The sequence below is a fragment of the Lingula anatina genome, chromosome 10 (genome assembly GCF_051362555.1).
Source record: "Lingula anatina isolate TDL-2025a chromosome 10, LinAna3.0, whole genome shotgun sequence".
NCBI classification, from domain to species: Eukaryota; Metazoa; Brachiopoda; class Lingulata; order Lingulida; family Lingulidae; genus Lingula; species Lingula anatina.
Genome location: NC_141776.1, coordinates 15,538,863 through 15,549,833, shown reverse-complemented (window position 1 = coordinate 15,549,833; position 10,971 = coordinate 15,538,863). Strand labels below are relative to the sequence as shown.

Here is a 10,971-nt window from a genome sequence, read left to right as displayed (position 1 = left end):
TCAATATTGCAACTGATAATAAGAGAATCTAAGATAAGAAACTCGGGGAGCAAAAAAAAAAGGCGGACGCAAAAACGAAACAAGTGAGTAAATTCTAGGCCCACGGTTAAGTTAAAAGGCTGCTGTTGAATGTGCCCCTGATATCAGGAGCTCTTGAAACAGTATCCAAAATTAAATTGTGAGCCGCTGTGGGAATTGGTCCACTTAAACAGCCTGGTGTAATAAAACAGGGGCGCCATTCACCATTCTTGTAACAGACTATCACCCCCCCCCCCCATCCCCTGAGGTCAGAGAGCGGTGTTGCTGTACGTGTAGGATAAATATAGTTTTACTGTTGTTAATGACTCGTCGGCAAAATAATTTAATTGCATCCTGTCATCTAGGTCCCGCCTAGAAAACACATAAAAACTGGTGTTCTGCAGCTCAGAGGGTGTGTCCGGTAAGCGGTATTGAGGAGGCCACACACCCCCACCCCAAGGCAAAAAGTAACTACCAGAAAGATTAGAAGGATGAGGGTATTCTTCTCTGTCTTTATTGAGACATGGCAGTAGCATCGCCTGACTTTAAAGTATACCTGCATGTACCGGGGGTAGTTGTGTTTGTGGTTGTTCTGCTCAAAAATTTCTCAGTACGCACTGGTACCTAGGCCATCAGCGATGAAAATACGTCTATTTCTAGATAAATACACAGTCATTTGGCTATGTGAATTTTTTTCGTTGATCTCTATATAATCTGCCACCCTGGTAGAGGGTAACAGATAGCTGTGTGTGACGCCAGGCGGGTTAATTCATCAAACAGTATGTTACACATGATGCTTCACGCAGACGATCAATAGTCTGTCTGTTTAGGAGTCTGTTTAAGCTGATCGGTGGTTTTGACAGCTACATATATCATGTAGTACACTGTACACTGTACAGCGTATGTATTTCAGGTCTTAAGAAAGATGATTTTATCATACAGTATTTATCTTCCTTTGATATATCTATGTATTTCAGCCCACCGCTAGGGCAACGAGGGTAGTGCTGACTCTATCTGCCCTCTTCCGTTATTATTCACGCCGCATATTATCATTCATCACTTTTTAAGTACACGCAGCAGCAACATAAAGATTTCAGAACGTGCACGACTTAATGGGCGGCATAAATTTTATGTTTTCTGCCCATAGATGACACTGATAAATAGCTTACAGATTTGTTTTTCTTATTATATAGCTAACAGGCGAAAACGTAATGAATCCCCAAACGCGGTACTGTATTCTACTCTAGAGACTAGCTTGGTACTAATAAACCCATACATTTAAATTCTCTCTGTATAGTATAGTAAAGTGTATGGAATTAGCCGGAGACATACATTTAACTGAGGATTTCTACTTAAAGTATCAATCTGTGGCCTTGGTACATGCAGAGGCAAGAATTTATAGAGAGAATCATCATCTAAAGCCTTGGTAGAGGGGACGAACGAACGCGGAACCACGAGATCATACTGTAGGTGTTGGTGCATGCAGTCATCGATGTATCACTTGACAACGGCCAGTTGAAGAGGTGCATTTACTGTGGTTGTGTCTCCTATTTTTCTTAACCACAAATGAAATAAAATCGTCCATTAGAGCCAACACGCAACAATACACGAGTAAATTGACGATCATTATACTCTCGCTAAAGCTACATTTCCACAGTGCAATATATAATTCCCAAGTATATTATTTAACACTGTACAGCCTTCGATTTTTTTCTTTGCTATTTTTCATCTTCACCAATCGCTATCTAAATATTTGTACAACTTGAACAGTGTGTATGATATCAAGAATGTGATGATAAATATTAGGAATATTAAAAGGTTATGTGATAAATGCATGCGTTTTCCTGTGACCAAGAGTTTCATCATTTCTTTCTTGTCACCCGCAAGAGCATCAGGTGTCTTCGATGGTACCGTTGACGTACAAGTACGTGTACATGACTGATTGATTTCACTAGGTATTCACATAAATATATTTATCAAACTATTTACGTGCATTTCTTTGTATTGTGAGATTTTTATTTATAGAAATGACGTCATCACTCAGTTGTCCTCTGGTAGATTCATGTACACTATAAATGTACAGTGCACTGTAGCATACACGATAAATTTTTAATCTGTGCCTGAAAGATAGAATGTAATTACTTAACACTTTGGCCGGAATTCATTACTGGACATGAACTGGACATAACATGCATGACCGTCGGCGAAACCCCAAACAAAATATCATCACGTAGTCATAACTTGGGGCCACTGTTTTGAGATACAATCTTACTTCCGCGGCTTTATCAAGTCACTATCTCACAGTATATTAATTTACTAGTACAATTATATAGGAAACGGGAAAGGGCTCGGCGGACACGTTCCCCTCCCTTTATTTCTGAGGTCCCATCTTTTTTCCCTTCTCGCCCTCACCCCTGAACAAAAAAGTAAAAAAAAAAAAAAAGAAAGAAAGAAAGAAAAGAAATGGGGCAAAATTAACACTTTCCATCCGTGTTTTTGATATGATGGTCAAAGAATCCTCCACTGTCTAATATTTCCCCCGAGATCGCTTTGATCGCCATTTTTTGTTATTTGCCTTATACCTTCCGAAATAAAATCTAGGCCCATGGGTGGGTGTGACCTGGGGGGGGAGGGGAGGGCTCGTTGTGTTTTAAAGAACCGCCCGAACAAATGCTTGAAAATGTCCTCTCTGAATCCATATTTGAGCCACCTCTCAAGTTGGGCCAACTCAGATGGTTAAAAATTTCCCCCTTTTCAGCGTCAAAATAAGACCCCTCCCCCTTTGAAATGGCTACCTGCCCTGTCGCTATTGTCTGTCGTATGACAGATAGCTGTGTGGCACCTGCTGGACCCCTTCTCCTATGTAGTGGTGTTATTAACATAGACTTTTCACGGTTTTAGTCGACTACTTTAATTTGCAACACACTCTAGATCTCTCACTCTGATTAGGTCATTTTTATCACTAGCCAAAAGGACAACACTGCCTGTATGCCATCTTATCTAATTATCAAACACCTTTGAGTCTCTCATTAATTTTTCTATGTAATTATCATTCAACCCATTCAAGAACATCAGGTGTAGACCTAAACATGTAGCTGTAATTAGGTCAGAAGTTCGAAAGTTCAAAATGTCAATTTTCTTAAATAATCTTGCTATAAAATTAAAACGAGAGCAACCAAATATAATATAAAAAGATATAATTTTGTCAAACCGCTTAGGGTCACTGGTGAGTGAGTGAAACTGCGTATAGGTAGAATTTAATGACACACGTCACCATTTTACTACTGTGTGATAATGTACGTTATGTCATTTGTTTATCATTTCAGTCAACTATATGAGTAAACGAAATCACGATCCATGTCAACAGAGACGATTAAAATTGTATGCACATGTATATCTATGCAGCGGATGAGCAAATTGATTAGGGTTTATCAGGGAAAAGTGTGAGCAATAAATGACAGACCGGTTCCGTATTTCTGACTTGAACATTCATCATGCTCAACAGATGAAAGGAACAGTAGGTGGAAACATTTCATTTCACCATATGGCATTCAATTTTGTCTTAGGTGGCCTCGTTAAGAGACAGAATTAAACATCACTGCTTCTCAGACGCATGCAAATATCAGGTTTCTTTGTATATAATTATCCTTGGCGTCCCCGCCATTAAGCCGTCTCCAAGCCTCGGGGGACACACCTGTGCCGCGAAAATGATATTTTAATAACGAAGAAGGAATGTATAATTGAAGATGCCCTCACATTCCACGCTTTAATTCAATTGTGCGCTCTCGGGGAAAATGTGCGGAACTAGACATGTACAGTGTTTCAGAAAGCAGTACAGGTGTTCTTTTACGATGCACAGACAGAGAAGAATGCCTAAATATCGCGATGTCTTAGACCCCATTCCCATAAACGCGATCGGTCTACGTAGATAGATCCAACTTTGCGGGGACTCTTGCTGAGCGCAATCACTTTGACTGAATGACACGGCTTCTACTTGCGTTGAGTAGAATTAAGGAAAAGCTGGTGATTATACGAATGCGTTGGAAAAAAAGTGAAGGCGTGTCACCTCGTTAAGCTGATTGCACTCAGCGGGAGTCCCGCAGAGTTGGATCGAACAACGTAGACCGATGTTGTCTACGGGAAAGGATCCTTGCAATGTTTTAAGTCAGAATGCCGAAGGAGAGGGGGGGTGGGTGGGTAATAATAGCTAGTCTTGGTAGGAGGCTGTTTACATGGAGATCATGTTACTCTAATGAGGATGCCCTCGATAGACATAAATATTAGAGATTAACAACAATTTTTAATGTTAGCTGCTGGATAAATGAAAATAATTGCTGTATGCCAGGCTTAAGTTCTGTAACGGTTAATCACTGCCAAGACCCACTAAACTTGTTTGGTGGGTCCTAGATCACTTCCAGCCCATCAGTAAAAATTGTGAGGTAATTTATCAGAGGCCCCTATGGCGTGGACAGCGTTTGTTATGAGATATTTCATGCTATTTTTGCATTTAATTTTTAAATATTACTTATGACATTAGCAGAGTTGAAAATAAACCAACTTCGTTACTAATTTTACATATGTTCCTCTACGCAATAACGTATATGAACTGATATATTACCACTTCCTGGAAAAAATAAATATATACATGAAAACTTGCGTCGCCTTCCAGTAAATACTTTCAACAGCAATAACTTTGAATAGCAGAGTCAAAATCACACCAATCTCAAAATGTGATGTTGCGTGTATTGGTATTAAAAGGAAATTCCTGTATGATTGTGTATATTAGTAAACTGGTATATACATGTACATGTACCTCCTTCCTCCATAATTACGTGTATTGTATGTATTCGGCCTTACAATCGATCACTGGGGCCTCCATTTCACAAATAAGAATAATGACGGCGCCTTACTCGGTGTAAAACGTACAAGTTCGTCCCTCATGTGTACTTTGTTATCTGATATAATGTGAACATTACCGCGTGTTGTAGTGCCAGCCACACACCCCTTCACGCAGAAATGCATCACGTAACACACCTTTTAAGGAGTCTCTCTCGTTTTTCAGAAACGCCAGAAAAGTAATAGTGTTTCATTATATAGCCGAAAATGTTATGCGACACACTACCCTGTGTTATCACGGGCCTATCAAAATACTATAAAAATCACACCATGTGCTTTACTTTCAACATTTTTGAAACAAATTATTATAGCGCATGTGCATCTTGTGGTCAGAGAGTACAACTGTACCAACACACGTGAAAATCAAAATATTGAAATTTATTCAAAAGCAGATATATCTTTTCATTGATTCTGAAAGAAAATTTTGGTTTTGTGTTTATAGCCAAACATGCAGTTATTTTGAAAAAGCAAAAAGAATTGTGACAAGGAAAATATAATGAAATAAATTCTTTTATATTTATTTATTTATTTATTGTTGTGACAGAATTATCTTTGATGCTGTCTAATGTGAATTCCTCATTTATGAAGCTACTGTATAAAAAAAAGAACGGAATAGAATAAAAGTAGGCCTACTACGCGGGTAAATGATGCAGTGCGTGCAAAAGGAAAAGAATAAGCACGTCCCTGTAACAAACCGCGCCCACTTTGACGTAACTCACAAGTCATTCTCTGATTAAATCCTCTATTTTGGGGATGCTTAACGCACCAGTTCACCTCTAAGACAGACATGGTCAAGTAGGCGATAGGACATCTTGATATACGCACTGGGCTCGACCATTTTCTTTTTACGGTCTGAAGCTTGTGGTTAACGGCTGGTTTGGTCTCCTTTGCAGACCACTATTTCTTTTTACTATAAATAAACACATCCATCTTCCTCTCTGGACGTCCTACACGCCTTGTGCATTCTCTTGCATGATTTTAGACAAGAATCGCCACTGGATGCTTTGAGATACATGTATGTATTAGTTTAGACAGTAACTGCCCTCTACCTGGGCCACAGATTAATTTGTCACTAGATATCCGTAGATATTGATATCGCTCATTATTTACATTTACCTCTACTGTGAGAAAGTGTGTATGAAATTAACGTCGTCACTCAGCTGACCTCTAATACAGAGTGGTTATTTACACATTCTCGTGAAGACTTGTCTTATTTTCAGCATGACCTTCTGAATTGTTTCCACAAAGTTTGAAACTAAAGAATTCTCCGTTTTTTTCTGGATATTCCTGTGTCCTGCCTACTAGGAAGACATCCGTCTACTAAACAATTTGTCGGAGATATGGCTTGGATATTTATTGGAGATTTTTTGAAAAAACATTCACGAAATTTCACAGCATTCTTTAAGTTTTTTTCCCCTCGTATTCTACGAAGTAAAATACGCATAGTAACTCATCATTTTTTCATTTTCTTTCCTAAATCGAAATATCACTGTTTTGTTCTGCTTTCGGTCTTACATCACGTCAAATAGCCATTTCTACACAGGAGTAAAAAGCATAATTTGAAAACGATGCCGTCAGGATATTAGGACCAGTATAATAGACCTACCAGCATAGAAAAAAGGGGTATATTTCAAACGTCTTAAGAGGCAACAAAATCCCATGTACAATCCCTGTATACATAAAAACCCTATATAAATCTTGCCTTTGTTTAGGCATTTGGTCGCTATAAAAATCTCTTTTGGACATTAATGGTTCACCGCAGAAGCTTAGAACGAGATATGTCTTCTGAAGAAACGGCTTTGTGACGGTGATTGTGTAAACAAGGTAAAGCTATAATCTTCTTATAAATAAGACATTTAAATGAAAACAAAAAATTGACATAAACATTGCCCTCTCTTTTACCTAAGGAACTCATTTGATTCAAGCAGCAATTTCACTGATGCCCTATCCCATACCATAGTCTTGAGACATAGTAAGCTTAAGTGGTGATATCTTGACTAATATCCCCATTCAAAGAGTATGGATATAGAAGAACATATTTCGAGAAAGGGAGAGAGGTCATTTTAATACAATTAAATCTTTTTTTATAAGTATCGCATCCGAAATGTGTAAGTAAAGTGAAGAAGTGTTACAGTTGCAACTTCAAGCGTTATCGAACTTGGAAAGTGTTTTTTCTAACACAATGACAGTTCAAAGTTGGTCGCAGAATGATACACGACAGCCGATTCTCGATAGTATAGTGGTGAGTATCCCCCCTGTCACGCGGGAGACCGGGGTTCAATTCCCCGTCGGGGAGGCAACTGTTTTTATTTAATTGTATACAAGTGTATCGGGCCCGGTACCACACTGCGTTGTTGTCAAGATTCCATATACCAAATAAAATTATAATATATACCTTAACATGAGATATTACAATTTTCTTAGCCGAGATCGATAAAAGTGTTCTCTTCTCTCTCCATTCTCTCATCACGTCAAATAGTTAAATAACGACTAATAATTCACTTATTTCAAAACAAGGTAAAATAATACCGTGCCTTCAAGATATCAATGCTGACCCGCTTGCATGTATATTTAAAAAAACAAGACATTTTAAACGCTTCAAAAGACGGCAGAATCCCATTAACCTCCCCTGTGCAACACGCAATCTGCTTCAAAAACAAAGCATAAACCCCTCATTCCCTTTCTTTGTTAAGCCATTTGACCGTTCTAAAACGTCCTTTGGATACTAATCCTTTAACAATGTTTTTTTACAGACGGCGCCATAGAGATTTTATTTAAAAAAGAGCAAAGTTATATTTCTCTTGGAATCCAAATAGCGTCATTTAAATTAAAACAAAAGAAGTGGACGTAGACATGACCCTTACTTTATAGAGCATTACTAATTTCTTAAAGCAGCGCTTTGATTGACGTCCTACATGTACCCCCGAGCACTGCCTTGAGTTAACCTAGGCCTACATCCCAATTTAAGGAGAATAAAAAGTATTTACAAATTTATAATTATAACATAAATAACATTTTTTTAAATAAAATTAAAATAGACTGATTTAAATCGCCCTGATGTTTACAGTTCACTCATGCCTCTATCAAGATCGTTCCATGTGTAAAGCTTCACTTGGGCCCATTAATCACAACTTCTGTGTGTTTGTCACCAGACAAGTATAGTTGGAACTGAATTTATTTTTGCAAACACAGGTATTCCCTTGCTGAATTACTGAACTGTGTAGGTCATTTAAGTGTTATATTTCACAGCTAGTTATTCTCAAAACAACAGCCAATCCTCGATAGTATAGTGGTGAGTATCCCCGCCTGTCACGCGGGAGACCGGGGTTCAATTCCCCGTCGGGGAGGCAAATTTATTTTCCAACAATGAAGACACTTTTGCCAACATTCCAATCAAAAAGGGAAGAACATAGAAAAAAGTTTTCGAGAAAACTAGTGTTGGATTACCCTTGATGTGGAGACCTGTTTCAATGTGCAAATTGTGGCTGCTGATTCTAAATTTGGTTAGGCTTTGGCGTTTTTCTTTATCTTGAATTATATCAAGGTATTTTTCTTTCTCAAAATGAAGTTTGAAAGTTTTATACCTTCTCAACTTGAGATTTTCTTGTGATATCCTACTATGCCAAAGTTGTATGCTGCTTTTATTTGTATACTCTATTTATTTATGTCACAATGTTGACCTCATAAAAGCATCTTATTCTTTTTTTGCCGTATGCACATGATCAAAATTGCATGAAGGGGCCTTCTCTTTCTTTTTAGCCCAGGCGTTTGTTGGAATTAAAAGGAAGACAACCGTGTTATAAACATTAAACCACGTTTCTTGGAATCCAAACTGGTCATTGAAATGGAATAATGTGTACACAGACAGGCCTCGAATTTAACCCTACTAACGCGTTCCTCGCACGCAACACACGCAACATTGATGAATTCCTTACCCAGAACACTGCCCTGACTCAAGATACTTTGGCCAACATCTCAATAAAAAAAAAGAAAGAACATAGAAAAAAAACTTTTGAGAAAGTGGGAGGAACCAGTTCTTTGCAACATCAGCTTCTGAAAAAAGTCTGTTTAAGCATTATTGTTGCAACGTCAGGTGTTATCAAATGCTGCGTTGCGTCTCCTCTAATACAATCAAATATCACGTCTGCTCATTAATGTTTCATATATCACACCTGGTCATCATTACGTGTTATGTAGCCTATCCTCGATAGTATAGTGGTGAGTATCCCCGCCTGTCACGCGGGAGACCGGGGTTCAATTCCCCGTCGGGGAGGCTGAACTTTTTCCTAACATCACTGATATTAGAGAAGGTTTAGTATGTATTATTTATGCCACAATAATGACCTCATAAAAACTTTCTATGCTTTTTCCCCGTAAACACATGGTCGACATTGTGTAACGTGGTCATCTCTTTCTTTTTAGTCCAGTTCTTTGTCTGATTTTCAAGGAGGACAACTGTGTAATAAACAACGTGTCAGAGAAATCAGATTGTAAAATTTATATTTCACGAAATATCCTGACACTACATCTTTACATTATTCTCTTTGTAAACTCGTTGAATTACTCAGCACATTTTAAGTCGAAAGATTACTAGGCCTACCCTACGTTTGTTTTACACCACTTCAATTAGTAATTGTTTAAACAGGGATATAATGACCTCATTATTTTAATTAATGTAAAAAACATAACTTAAGGTAAATCTTTCTGGGCAAGAGGCACATTTTTTCAAATAATTAAAAGACAGTCGTTCTCATTCTTGGTCCCTGTATATAAACAACATAAAATCTGCCTCAAAAATAAACCCACATTCCCTTTTTTTTAGTATTAGACCACTGACTCTAAATGCTTGTTCTGGACATAAATGGTTTTACAATGGTTTTTCTAGATCGAGGCATTTTTCATGGGAGAATATCTCATGACGATGCTTCAAGGCGAATTCAGAGATTGTTTTTCGTAAACAAGGCGAATAGAAGTTATACTCTTCTTGGAATCCGAAATGGTCTTTGAAATGGAAGAACGTTTACACAGGCAGGCCTCTAAATTTAACCCTACTAACGCGTTACTTGCATGCAACACGCAACACTTTGTTTGATTTTCTAACCCATGACAATGCCTTGACTTAATCTACCTTAGCCAAATTCCCAATGAAAAGAGGAAGAACAAAGAAAAAACTTTTGAGAAAGAGGGAGGAACCAGTTCTTTGCAACATCACCTTTCAGAAAAGTCTGTTTAAGCATTATTGTTGCAACGTCAGGAGTTATCAAATGCTGCGTCATGTCTCCTCTAACACAATCATATATCACATCTACGCATTAACATTTCATATTTCACACCTGAACATCATTCCGATACCTTCAGCCAATCCTCGATAGTATAGTGGTGAGTATCCCCGCCTGTCACGCGGGAGACCGGGGTTCAATTCCCCGTCGGGGAGGCAATATTTTTTCTAAAATCACTCATTTTAGGCAGAAAGTAAATAAAATACTTTTATGTTATAAATATTCATTTTGAAACAACACAGACCTCATTACGACGTTCTGCGTTTTATTTATTTTGATTGATGTCCTACCCATAACAGTGCTCACATTTTAAGAGAAAAGACAGAGATGAGAAGATAGCGAGAGAGAGGGAGGGACCAGTTCTTTGCAATTTCAGTAGTGTTATTAAGAGGCTTTTGCATTAAGAGTTACAGTTGCAACGTATTTTCAAGCGTTGGAACGTCTTCTCAAGCGTTCTGGTGCCACCTCTAATAAAGTCATTAAGTAAAACAGCTTGTCCTCGATAGTATAGTGGTGAGTATCCCCGCCTGTCACGCGGGAGACCGGGGTTCAATTCCCCGTCGGGGAGACTAATTATTTTATTTATTGTGATAATGTCTAAGTATAGTGAAAGGAAACGTAATGTGCTATGTCGTTGTCAAGATTCCATATATTATATAAAAAGCATCAATAACATGGTTTACTCAAGATAAACACTGTTTTGTGTAATAGCAATAGTTTACACACCTTTTGGGTAATAATTAAACTCTGCAGATATAAGGAACGCTTTCGACCCTGT

At 38.1% G+C, this 10,971-nt stretch overlaps 4 non-coding genes across 4 annotated transcripts; all 4 read left to right on the top strand.

The window, feature by feature from the left end:
- The first annotated feature begins 8,189 nt into the window (after positions 1–8,189).
- On the top strand, positions 8,190–8,261 carry Trnad-guc (transfer RNA aspartic acid (anticodon GUC)). The gene has a single exon. It is a non-coding gene; the product is annotated as a tRNA-Asp (tRNA).
- An 854-nt stretch (positions 8,262–9,115) lies between these two features.
- On the top strand, positions 9,116–9,187 carry Trnad-guc (transfer RNA aspartic acid (anticodon GUC)). The gene has a single exon. It is a non-coding gene; the product is annotated as a tRNA-Asp (tRNA).
- Positions 9,188–10,276: 1,089 nt separating this feature from the next.
- Positions 10,277–10,348, top strand: Trnad-guc (transfer RNA aspartic acid (anticodon GUC)). The gene has a single exon. It is a non-coding gene; the product is annotated as a tRNA-Asp (tRNA).
- Positions 10,349–10,689: 341 nt separating this feature from the next.
- Positions 10,690–10,761, top strand: Trnad-guc (transfer RNA aspartic acid (anticodon GUC)). The gene has a single exon. It is a non-coding gene; the product is annotated as a tRNA-Asp (tRNA).
- Positions 10,762–10,971: the final 210 nt, after the last annotated feature.